We start from the raw sequence: 12500 nt of genomic DNA, 5'->3' as shown, positions 1-12500 counted from the left end.
AAGCCATGGTTGCAGCAGTGACTGCAGGATTGGGTCCCTGTGGCTCTGGGAGATTGGAGCTTTCCGTGCCTTGGCTCCTTGGGTGGGAGCTTTCCTTGGAGCTCCGAGGTGCTTTGTGTGACAGTCAGTGACAATCTGAGATGAGCGTGATGTCATTTTTTATGCATAAGAGTCATATTCACTTATGGCAGCCCAGCTTGCCAGACCAGATTTCTACGACAGGAAAAAGGAATTCAGCTGTGAGGACAGTGAAGACAGTGGTGTTCCCACTGATCTTACTCATTTTTGAAGGCTGAGGATGCAGAAATGTGGCCACATTGACCACTGTGCTTGACCTGGGCTCAGAAAGGGTTAAGGTATTAAAGGCATCTCACATTTAATCACTTTTTATCTCACTACCTGTATTTTGCTTTTGTGTGTGCAAGTTTTCTGCTCTCTGGGAAATGATCTAAGTGTGATTTCCACCACTCCTGCTTCTGGAGCTCTAAAGGATGATTCAGCCAGTTGTGCTTCCGTGGGTTTCCCTGCTGTCCTTCCTGTGCAGATCAGCTCCCTGGCACCCAAACCACAGGAAAAGTAAAATTAATTACCTCATGTACCATTTTTGGAGAGCCTCCTGCAGCTTTTCCAGCACTTTACCTTCTCGTGGTCAGGGGGAGCCCATGGCTCCTGCGTCACTGTGGAATTCCATCTTCTCCTCAGTCACTTCCAAGTGTTGGTTATAGAATCATTGAATAATTTGTGTTGGAAGGGACCTTAAATCTCATCCAGTCTTCAGCCTCTCCTGGAGAGAAGGGAGAGCACTTTTTGGGAGAAGGGAGCTGTATCTGTGCTGTGGGTGTTGGAAGAGACTCCAGGGGATGCCCTGGTGGGCAGTGCTGGGCTGCTCTGCCCTGCCAAGGTGGCCAGGCTGACTGTCCCCAGCTGGTGGGACTTGTGGGCACCACGGTGTGGGTTCCTACCTGTGCATGTCCACCATCAGTCCTGCATCTGGTTGTCAGAGAATCAGAGCTTTAGTTTGGAACAGACCTTAAAACCCATCCCGTTCCAACCCTGGTGCTGCCATGTGTGCATCCACAGTAGTAATGGAGTTTTATTTGCCATGAACACAACCCTTGGGGTCTCCTCTGATATTGTTGGTCAGGCTCGCTCAGGCCATGTCCAAAATCCTGCTCTGAGAGGAGCTGTGTGTTTAGGACAGCCATGAGAGCCCCAGGGTGCTGTGTGTCCCACCAGCCCTCCCACCCCCACAGGCTCGTGGTCACCCTCCATCCCCTGGGACACCGCATCCCACAGGGAATGTTGGATTCCCTCCACACCAAACAGCCCCATAACCCCCCAAACCCCTCCCAGGGCTCTAAGGAAGGAGAGCTGTGACTCCTCGTACTGGATGAGGCCCAAAGTCAGTAAAACTAAAATTACAAACATAAAATAACTACTTACTGGCACAGCATGGATGTGTTTTCACACATTCCCTCCTATTCCGCGAGCTTTTCCGAAGACACTAATGTGCAGAATATGCTTGAACATATGGTGGAATTAACAATTGATCCAGCTTCTGAAGGTGATAGGAAGTTTTATTCTGTGTGCTACATGTCTGTGTGGGTCATTCCATGTGTGCCTGGGTCGTGAAGTGCAGCCCCTCAGGCGTTTTTCAAACTCATTTACACCTAGGGGTGTCTGTGCCCCACCAGGATCCCCATACCTCCTTTAGGTGTAATTTAAGTTCCAGAATAATTTTGATTTACAAACCATTGCAACTCCTCATTGTGGTCTCTCTGCCACAGCTCTTTGCCTGTCGAACCACGTTGCACCATTGGTTCAACCTTGGGGTTTTTATTGGGTTTTTCTGTGGTTTCAGGAGAGATCCCAGCCAGCAAAAAGAGCTCTCCCTTAATTCGGCCTGTTGTGATAAACAACCCTCCTGATTACCTATGATTCCTGTGGTATAATTTTCAGATTACTTGGCTCTCTTGGGTTCTGCTTGTGGAAAGATGCTTCTGGCTGGGCATGACATCATCTGAGCTCCCAAACAGCCCCAGCCTTAATTGCCTGCAGGTATAAACTCGATGTGTTCCACTCTGTGGTGGATTCCTCCAGCTGACAGCGTGGCACACGAGTGTAGAGAGCCCAGTTCCTGCTCAAAAAGACAAAGGAGGAGATAGAAAAATAGATGAATAAATGTAAGAGCAAATCCTGGTGTCTGTAAGAGCAACCTTGGAGCAGTGCTGCTCTTCCTAACTTCTTTCCTGGCTGGAACTGTCCCCTCCAGAAGAAAATGGTGTTTATATATATATAAAAAACTGGAATAAATTGTACCCGGAAGTAGTTAGCCAAGTTGATGTGTTGGCCAAAATAAAAATGCTGTTTAATAAATAACAAGAGCAGCTGGACTGACATTTGCTGCATAACAAGTGTCACTTTTAACTTATGTTAAATGCTTTAGCAGAGTGTTTCCTGGCTTCATTTATTTCTGCTTAGTCAGAGGGGGTTTAATCCTGAGCAATGTATTTAAATCACTTTTGCCATTCAACTTCTTCCAGATCAAAAAACACCCCCGTTTAAAAATAATGCACTGGATTGATGGAAATGTAATTGTTGGGAAGCCTGGAAGGAATACACAGGTTGGCAACTCTTCCCCAAGCCCTTTGTTGTTTCAGAGTTTAGCAGCTAAGAACAACACAAATACATTTTGTTTGTAGTGGGTCACAGGTTCAAAGAGACTTTGAAAAAATAGACTGGGGATAATTGGGTTATCAGATGCAGCCACTGCAGGGAATTGAGCATTATCTCCCCCCAGTGCTGCCACTACTGGGCCACTTCCTTCCCTGGCCAGCTCCCCTCTGCCAGCCTGACACTGCCCAGGTGGCTGCAAGGGGCTTTTACTGGTGCCCACCCCAAAGCTCTCCCTTCCTGCAGCCTTCAGCAGGTTGATTTTGGGAGCCATGGCCATGATGAATAACACCTTGCAAAGAACACCTGCAAAGAACACCTTGACAAGAAGACATTGCAAAGAACACCTACAAAGAACACATTGCAAAGAACACCTTGCCAATAACACCTTGCAAAGAACACCTTGCAAAGAACACCTCACAAAGAACACCTTGCCAAGAACACCTTGCCTTGCTTTGTGCCCGCTGGGGTCCGGGGGATGCTCCCCTCACCCTGCACTGCTGCTCCTCATCCCTGCCAGCAGCATCAGCCAGGCTGCTGCCTTGCACTCTGCCACTGCCACTGCTCCTGCCTCTGATTGTGCTGTCAACCCAAAAACCTCCCTCCAACCAGCAGGGAAACCTGAAATTGCTTAACTTCCTTCTGTGCTGCTGTAGGACACGAGAAAGCACAACACGAGCCACTACAGTGGCAAGGTAAAAAAGAGGAAGGTTTATTTTTTTGACTCTAAGTTTTATAATTTTCCAAAGGTGACTGTGGATTGGAGAGTGAATGGGCCACCTCTCCAAAGACATTGGACAAACCACCAGTACATCAACTTCCTCCACCCCCAAAAAAAGAATGCAAAATATGTTGTTTATAGAAAAGGTGTGGGGAAGTTTTCTAACAGAATGTAAATTCAGAAGGCTTTAGAAAATCTTAAGAATCAGGGTGACACTTCTGCATAAGCTTTTTCTGCCCAGGACTTGCTGTTGTGGTGTAGGTCTGAGGGGACACTTGGTGTTCTAGAGAGCCAGGGGAGGGTGCACTAAGAAACTGTAATTGATTCACTTTTTTTTTTTTTTTTTGAGATTTTAAGGGGTTTAAGCATAAGCAGATAATATATACTTACCTAAAAGTGTTCTCAGTTAATGGTGGCAGGAGAATGCATTGTTTTACTTGGGAAATTGGACATATTTTGGAGCTGTCACTTCCTGCTGCATGGCTGGAGTTCCTTGGTGTGAGAACACTCACAGTTTGTGTGTTTGAAGAAAAGAGCCCCATCATATTTGGTCTCCAATTAATGAATTATCTCTGCCCTATGTTGGTGCTGTTCCTTGAGGAATAGGTTCAACCCTCTGGGGGAAGAACTTTTCCTGATATCCAACCTAAACCTCAAGAGATAAGAATTCACTAACGCCCTGAATTTATCTGTGCTCTCCAACTATAGCCAGGGACATGCTCACAACTGAAAGCAAATCATATTTCAGGGAAGTTTTACTTCTCAAATCAAAACATTGGGGATGCCTGCTGTTTGAACCTTTCACTGTTTGTTTGAAGCAGTACTTTGAATACTTCATTTTCATGTTTGGAATTGTGTTCAAACAGATGAAAACAGCGCTTTAAATCAATTAATCTTCGGGATCTCAGCTCAATACTGAGAATTTATTGGCATCTCCTTGCTTCCTCTCCATACTGGGTGTTTAATGCGAGCTTGCTTGTTATGCCTACTCCGTAAATTAGCATTATCCTCCCTATATCTGCTTGTTTCTGAAGAATTATTATACAAAGCCTCATTTTAAGGAGGTCAGACCCCTGCATGATGATTTGTTGTTCATGAATCTACTTTGTGCCAGTTTGTGTGTGCATGTGCAATCAGAAGTGACTTGGAGTGAGTGAGATAATAATCATCTGCTGCTGATATGAAGACTTCCTCTATTCACTACCATGAATCAGGCTGATTCCAAGTGAATGAGATTTTAATCACCTGTCACCGCCGCCAGCACTTTCTCTATATTTATGATAATTTTTTTTTGTCTTTTTATTGAAATCAGTGTTGACTGAATCAAGTAATCCTGATTAGCAATCTCACTGTATGCAGTCAAGAGTGAAATGCATCAGAGCATTATTGGTACACTGAACATGCTGAAATTGGAAAAAAAAAGGGCAGGCTAAGTGTGCTGGGGTGTGGGCTCGGCTGGAGGCGAGGGCTGCAAGGTGGGAGATCTTTCTAATTGCTCTCCAGACCGGGAGGGTTTTGGGGTTGGGCCTGGAGAAGTTGTACTAAAACCCCCCAAAAGCTCTGCTTTTAGTGACACCTCTTCCATCTGAGCTGCAGGGAGTGAGTGAAGTCACCAGGATGGCATGCATGGAAATCAGGGACATTTAGGGCGGCCTTCCCAGGAGGAGGGGTTTTATTTTTCTAAGTTTTGTATATAAAATAAAGAAATAAATCGACTTAAACAAGGGGAACAGTATAACATTCAAACCCTGGGATTTGCCCCACAACTTTGTCGAGTGAATCACAATTATCTAGAGTTATAGCATAGTGAGGGTTATTTTATCTTTAGTCATTTAGGGTTACCTTTGTATATTTAGGATTATTTCTCTTTCTACAAGTTCACATTTTTTATGATGATTTTGTTACCACGTGGTGTAGGAGCCCTCAGCTCTTTAATGGCGTGTGACAAGTGAAAAATAAGTGCTGTGAAAGCCCTTTTTTATTCTTAAAAAGAGTTTGATTGATGGCTCCTTAAGTGGCACTGTGGGGTCTGCAGCAGCTCCTGCGTCCCCACCCTGCTGGGGTGGGCAGGAGAGGACCCTGCTGGGGCTCAGTGCCAAAGGCAACGGGGTGGGAGCCTCTGGAAACCCCAAAAAGGGCAGAGAAAGCCCTGTGTGGGGCTTCCTGAAGGAAGACACGGGTGGAAATATCCTGCTGCCTGCAATTCCCAGTCTAACTGTGCTGCAATTAGAAATCTCCATATTCAATCCAGCCCTCAAATCATATTGTGCTGCATTACAGAGCTATGTCCAGCCTAAGAAATTACATTTCTAATGGCATGATGAGTGCAGGAGTTTTGGACAGGAAAATAGTGCTCCCTAATTCTGCCCAGGCTCTTCCCTCAGCAGGGCTGGAGCCCAGGGTTCTCTGTTTATTTATTCCTTACATTGGTTTTTCCTGCTTCCTGCTGTTTCTTCCCTTCATTTTGTCCAACTGTGTTCTCTCTTTTCTCCTCCTCATTTCTTATTTTTAATGCACTTTTAAAAAAGCTCTTACAAAGCACCTGCCAGCCCCTGCTCCATGTGTGACCGCCTCTGACCTTGGCTCTGCCCAAACTCCCTCATTCTCCAGTTCCTGTGCCCAGAATTCCTCTGATTCAGTATTTTTCCATCCATTCACTTCCTCAACTCTGGATTTTGTTATCTTTGCTCACTGTTAACACTGCAGCAGTTTTTTGACTCTATCACCTCGTTCTTTTTTCATTCTCACCTGGTCAGTCACAGGCTTCTCCTAAGGATTGTTTCCTTTCCTTAGAATTTTATCTCCTGGGCTGTGCTGACTCTTGTCCTTTCCTTCCTCTCTGTTCACCCAGTTCTGCCTGGGTTTGGTCCCTTTTCTCCTTTCTGGGAGTGTTTTTCACCAACAGAGCCTCTCTCCCAGCCTGCCAGTGAGTCCCAGCTCTGCCACTGTCCCCTGCCCCTTTTCCCTTCAGACCCACCTCTTTGGGCTCTCTTTGGGAGGACTCTTCTTTTTCTGAAGGACTGCTCTCAAGTGAACTGAGTGTCAGCAAAAGCCAACATCAGCTCCCCAAGTTTGGGGTGAGGCCCTGGTGCCACCCCTGGGCTCTGTCACCGGTGTCACCATGCCACAGCTGCCTTCGAGTGCCTCATATTAAGCCACAGACAAATCCTTCTCCCTTAATGCCAGCTTTATTTCATTTCTCTTGCTTCCAGCAAAGGGAGGAATCCTCACCCTGGGTGTCAGGCCTGCAGCATCCTCCCCTCTTCATCCTTCCTGCCCAAAAGGCAGCAGGAGCCTCAGCTCCCCTCCTGCTCTGAGCACAGGAGGCGCCGAGGCTGAGCCCTGTCCCTGGTGTGGAGCACCAATGTCCTCAGAGCCTTTGCAGTTTGCTCTCCATGTTTACCCCTGCAGAGGCTCTGCCTTGCCTCCCCTCTCCTGCCAGCAGCTTCCAGCACCTTGCAGAGCAGGGGAAAGCAGCCAAGGAGCAGCAGTGGCTCCTCATTGTCCCCACGGGGTGAGAAGGAATCAAGCAGAGGTTGGGGATGCCTCTGGCACTGGGAAAACAGAAACTGGGAGGGTTGGTGCTGCGTGGACCTGCAGGAAGGGGAGGTCTGGCAGAGCTGCCTCTGGAAGGGATCTCAGCATCCCAGAATGGTTTGGTGGGAAGGGACCTAAAACTTCACTCAGTGCCCCCCTGCCATGGCAGGGACACCTCCCACTGTCCCAGCTGCTCCAGCCCCAGTGTCCAGCCTGGCCCTGGGCACTGCCAGGGATCCAGGGGCTGCCACAGCTTCTGTGGACAGCCTTGTTCCTAAAAAATCCAGAGCACCTGGAGCCCTGCTGTGCTTTCTGCCTGCTCTCTCCTGTCTTCTTTGCTCCTCCTCTTCCACCTCTGGGAGCTGCTGGTGCTGCTCATTAGCCCTCCATTTAGTTATATTTTTGTGGAAATATATATATATATTCTCCTCATTTTTGGTCAGGGTCTGTCTTCACTGGGAGGTCTTTCAGAGCTCAGACCATAAAAGCCTTATCCTTACCGACCCTTCTGGTTTTCCCAAAAATCCATCACTGTGATGGGCACAGCTGCAGTCCCATAACCCTGCAAAAGGATCCCAGCATTTACAGCAACCTTGGCACACAGTCCTGGAGCCCTGGAGTGCTGGGGCTGGAAGGGACCTTGCAGACCATGCTGGGACACCTTCCACAGCTCCAGCTGCTGCCTCTGGCCCCCCAGCCCTGGCACACACCAGCCCTGGCACACAGCAGCCCTGGCACACACCCAGCCACAGCCCTGTGCCCCCCTGGGCACATTTTTGAGGGGTTTCAGGGCTTTTAGGAGCTCCTCTCCTCTGGGGCTGCTCCCAGCCTGGCCAGTCCCACCCAGGGCATTGCAGGGATTGCAAAGCTGTGTAGCACCTGGGTTAGCTGTGGCCTTGGCAATGTCAGGTTTATATTTGGACTTGTTGATCTTAAAGGCCTTTCCCAACCTCAGTGATTCCGTGAATCTGTGATTTTTCTGTATTTTTTTCTGCATTCTCCCCTCATTTTCTCTCCTCTCCCTCTGCTGTAACACACACTCACCTCACCATGAAGCCTCTGCTGCTTTGGCTTCCTTCAGATATTTCTTGCAGACCCCCCTCATTTGTCACTGAGCCAACCCAACACCTGCTTTGCTGTTTGCATCCATCAGCAAGAATCAACTTTTTCACCTTTTGCTAATTTTTCTACCATCACCACACTTCATTATTTCTAAACCAGCCATTGGTTGCACGTCCAATTTACTAAATAATGCATATGGCATTCATGTCCATGCTGGCCATGCACTATACATTACCTTTTAATAGCTCTTTATACCTACATTTCTTACTAACTCCTACAGAAAGTAAAACTTCCTGATTTTTAAGGGCCGCTGTGACCCCAGAGAGAATTTCAGGCACTAATGAGCACTGATAAACCCTACTTCAAACCCAAACCACAAAATTTGGCTGAAAAAAAACGTACATAGAAATGGAACAATAAATAATTTGATTTCTAAAGAGCTCACACCAGTGGCAGCTCCTGCTTTGCTTTCTGGATTTGTGCTGGTGACTGGCCCTGAAGGCTGGAACTGGGGCAGATCCCCAGTGTCAAATCAGTTCTAGTTATTTCTGAATTGTCATTAATCTTTTTCCTTTCCTCATTTACTAATGGGCCTAGTTTCTCTGGCTGCTCCTCTTTAGCATACAAACAATTACAGGCAGAAAAAGCCCTTAAGGTTGCAAAGACAAGCATCTCAAATGAAAGGTGCTGCAATAAAGCTTTGCCTGGGCTCCCTGTGCAGATCCGGGAGGATATTGGGTTGTGTTCCATAATCAGGAACAGGATTTTCCCTGCCCCACAATCCCCACCTCACTCAGCTCTGTTCTGGATTTTCCCCTCATTGTTCAGTGTGTGGTCCTCATGCTTTAGTCATTGAGTCGTATTCAAGCCTTGCCTCAGAAAAATCCACCCAAATTTCTCCCTGAGCCATCTGACAGCTCCTCAGCAGTGGGGCTGCAGCAGTGGCCCTGCCACAGAAATATCCCAGCTTCAGAAAGGGGATGGAACCTCTGAGGAAGGGGGAATGAAGCAGGGGAGTCTCTGTGCAGCTGCTGCCCAGGAGAACTCGAGGCTCTGAAATTCCAGAGGCTGTGCAGGACATGTGGGCATTATGCACAACGTGATTATGTGCAGTGAACACACATTATGGACATAAATGAGCTTTTCTCTGTCCAAACCCCAGCTATCGTTGACTTCAGTTGTAGCAAAATGCACAAGTCCTAGTGTGGGGTAAAGCCAGGCCCTGGCAAATGAGCCCTGCATTAATTATCAAATGAATCATCCCCTCTGCAATGCTGGTGGGAGCAGAGCTGGCAGAGGGGCTGGCTGAGGGGCAGGGAAGGTGGAATGCAGAGATGCTCATTCCTGTAGCCTTCTTCTTTCCAACTCCTGACTTATCCTTTCCACAAGTTTTGGCATTATCAACAAGTTTTGAGAGGGGTGATTACAAAAATCTGTAATAAATCAGTTTCTATGAGGAATGGGCTGGTAAAGAAAAGCTTAGCTCCATCATCACAAAAATACACAAGAGTGTGTAAAATAAGGCACTTCGTGCAACTTTCTGCATCCTTAAGAAACCCCTAGAAATGATTTTCCTGTGCCCAGGGGATACCCACAGCTTGGAAACATTGAAATGCACTGCAGGGAATTATCAAAGTTAGCTGCGGGCTCCTAATAAAGGAAAGATCCCTAAATTTTGCCAGGTATTTCTTTGTTCATGGCAGGGGAGTGATAAGGCTGGGGAACCTCATATCCTGTCTGAAACAGGAGTGGGGAGCCCAGTGGGAGCACATTCCTCTGCTGCACTCCAGGGAAACCCTCCCAGCTAATTAATGAGTTCCTGCCTCGTTTAGGGGACACTGAAGGTGCTCTGACACCTCGTTCTTCACTCTGGGTGCTCAGCAAGAGCAGGAAAGGCGACACAAGGGGTGCCAGACATCCTTTAAGGAGGGATCAGTGCTGCCAAATAGTTCTTTTCACAAAGTTGGAAAAGATGGAGAGACGTTGAGCCTGGATTTGGGATAAGGACAACACAAAAAAAAGCAGAGAGGAGATGAGGAGGAGCAGAGGGGAGAGGCAGCAAAGTTCTGATGAATGAAAAGACCAAAAACTGCACAGAAAGAGGGCAAGAAATGGTGAATTGGAGTGGTTCCCACCCAAAAGGTCCTGGGCCATCTCTTCTCCCCCTCAAGCAGGTGCCACCAATGTCACACCATGCCAGCAGCCCGAGGGGACAACCAAAGAAGGCTGCAGAGGGTCTCCAGTGCTGGCAGCTAACCAGGAAACCATGAATTCTGCAATAGACAGAGAAAAAAATACATGCAAGGAAGTTGCTGAAGTTATTAAAAGATAAGATTTATGGGCGAGTTCACTTCAGTTGGTTGGCTCTCCAATCAGCTACTGTTGCTAATTGGATTAGTTGCCAAAATAAGCTAAGAATAGAACCTTCTCTTTCCTTATTGTTAAAGCTTTCCAGGGAAAAAGTCCTTGAGGACAAAAATGAAATCTTTATTTCTAGCAACATAAAATTGCCCTCTGTAAAAAGGAAAGAACCTTAACACTTGGCTGTTCCTCCCGTGCTGCAGAGCTCCTGGAGTGCCAGGAGAGGGAACATCCCTGCTCCTCTCCAGATCTGCTTTGTGGCAGATGCTTCCCTTGATTTTGTCACTTGCTCGCCCTTTCTGGAGGAATTTCCCGGCTGCATTTTCCACAGCTGACTCTCTGGGAAGGTAAACCCTTCTGACAGAATGGAACAAGCCCAGAGAAAGCCTTGGGTAATTCAGAGCGCCCCTTAACACGGAGAGCCCTCAGCATCCATCCCCAGCAGGGATTTTCCCCCTGAAGCCAGCACAGCTCTTTCCAGAACAGCTTTGTGAGAAGGGAATCTGCTCCTCTTTCATTGCTGCATCAAAGTGCAGGCACACAGCAGCCTGGGAAGAAGTGATTTGTGTAGCAGGGGTTTGTGTGCTCTGTCTTGGATCCTTCTGCCCCTGGAAAAAGAGTAGATCCACTGGAATTATTAATATCGTGATTTCTGATATACTTATTTTTGCATTTTTTATTGTTATTTTTGTATTAATACATTAACTCAACCTGTAGTAAATATTCCGACTACTCTTTGTTGCAGCCCGTGGGATAGGAACTTTTATATAAGAAACTCAGTTCTTATTTTGAAACTTAAATAAGCAGATTATGGAAAAAGGCTGGGAGAGCTGGGGGGGTTCACCTGGGCAGGAGCAGCTCCAGGGAGAGCTCAGAGCTGTGCCAGGGCCTGGAGGGGCTCCAGGAGAGCTGGAGAGGGACTGGGGACAAGGGATGGAGGGACAGGACACAGGGAATGGCTTTAAGCTGACAGTGGGGAGATTTAGATGGGATTTTGGGCAGGAATTGTTCCCTGGCACAGGGTGCCCAGAGCAGCTGTGGCTGTCCCTGGATCCCTGGCATTGGACACTGGGGCTGGAGCAGCTGGGACAGTGGGAGGGGTCCCTGCCATGGTGGCACTGGGTGGGATTTAGGGTCCCTTCCCACCTAAACCATCCTGGGATTCTCTGCAGAACTGTTCTACAGCAATTGTCACCTCTCATGTCTGAAGGCATGGTTAATTAATTGAAATTCTACATTGTGGTTTCAGCTTTTGATTTTTATTTTCATTTTTTAAGAAGAAAAACCCCCTGTAACTCAGAGGTGGAGATGTTCTGATGTCCTTTACAGCAGAGGATGAGACTAAAGCATGTCCTGAAAGCACAGCCTGGTGGGGTCTGCGGAGCTGATGGCTGGGAGACTCTGATAATTTGCAGGAATGTGGAATAAATTCAAAATGTTGCACTGAGGACAAAATTAATCCGTTTGTTTTGTCCACTGTGGTGAAGAACCCTCTTCCAGCACCAACGATTCCTGTGTTGTTGGTGAATGGTGGTAACACTATGCAAAATGAAAAATGTCCACAGGTAGTGCACATATTCCATGCATTTCCCATCTGTTTTTGTGAAAGGAAACCACATTTCCTAGAAATAGCGAGCAGGGAACTCGCTTCAGAGCGTAAACAAGCTAGAATAAAGCAACTTTCTAAAAACCCCTCCTTAAAGACAGGCCAAGTTTTAATTCTATTTAATAAAAGCACTGGGTTTGAGTGATGATTTTGCAGCCTGGTGTGAAAAGCCCACCAAAATCTGCTGGTGCAGCCCAGCAGTGCCCACCTGGGAGTGGGGAATCAGGGCAGGGGTGGCAGGGATCCCACCCCTCTCGTGGAAAGGGAGCTGGAGAAGCTAAAGTTGCAAATTGTGTCTCATGGCTGTCATCAAACCATTATCGGCTTCTCCACCGAGCTACGAGAGGCATTTATCTGTCCCAGAAATCCTGCCTGGGATTAGGTGCCAGCATTTCCACCTGTTCCCCACCCATCTGCTGGATCTCCTCATCCCTTAAACCCGGCCCCGTGGAGATGTTTGAGTGGTTTGGGTTTGAAACTTTTCATCACTGCGATTTTCATTCGCAGAACGCTCCTGAGTGATGGGAAATTTCATATCCA

General features: G+C 47.3%; 1 protein-coding gene and 1 long non-coding RNA gene across 20 annotated transcripts in view; both read left to right on the top strand.

Moving 5' to 3' along the window:
• EBF3 (EBF transcription factor 3) overlaps positions 1–12500 on the top strand; it is a 130619-nt gene that overhangs the window by 27719 nt on the left and 90400 nt on the right. The window lies entirely within an intron of this gene.
• LOC146767096 (uncharacterized) overlaps positions 1–12500 on the top strand; it is a 45560-nt gene that overhangs the window by 13174 nt on the left and 19886 nt on the right. Inside the window, exon 1 of the long non-coding RNA XR_014956202.1 lies at positions 1–12500. This exon is cut by the window's left edge and continues 13174 nt beyond it; it is cut by the window's right edge and continues 5987 nt beyond it. This is a non-coding gene — a long non-coding RNA (uncharacterized LOC146767096).

The sequence above is a fragment of the Lonchura striata genome, chromosome 6 (assembly GCF_050655825.1).
Source record: "Lonchura striata isolate lonStrDom1 chromosome 6, ASM5065582v1, whole genome shotgun sequence".
NCBI classification, from domain to species: domain Eukaryota; kingdom Metazoa; phylum Chordata; class Aves; order Passeriformes; family Estrildidae; genus Lonchura; species Lonchura striata.
The sequence above is the reverse complement of the archived record's forward strand: the minus strand, read 5'-3'. Positions and strand labels throughout refer to the sequence as shown.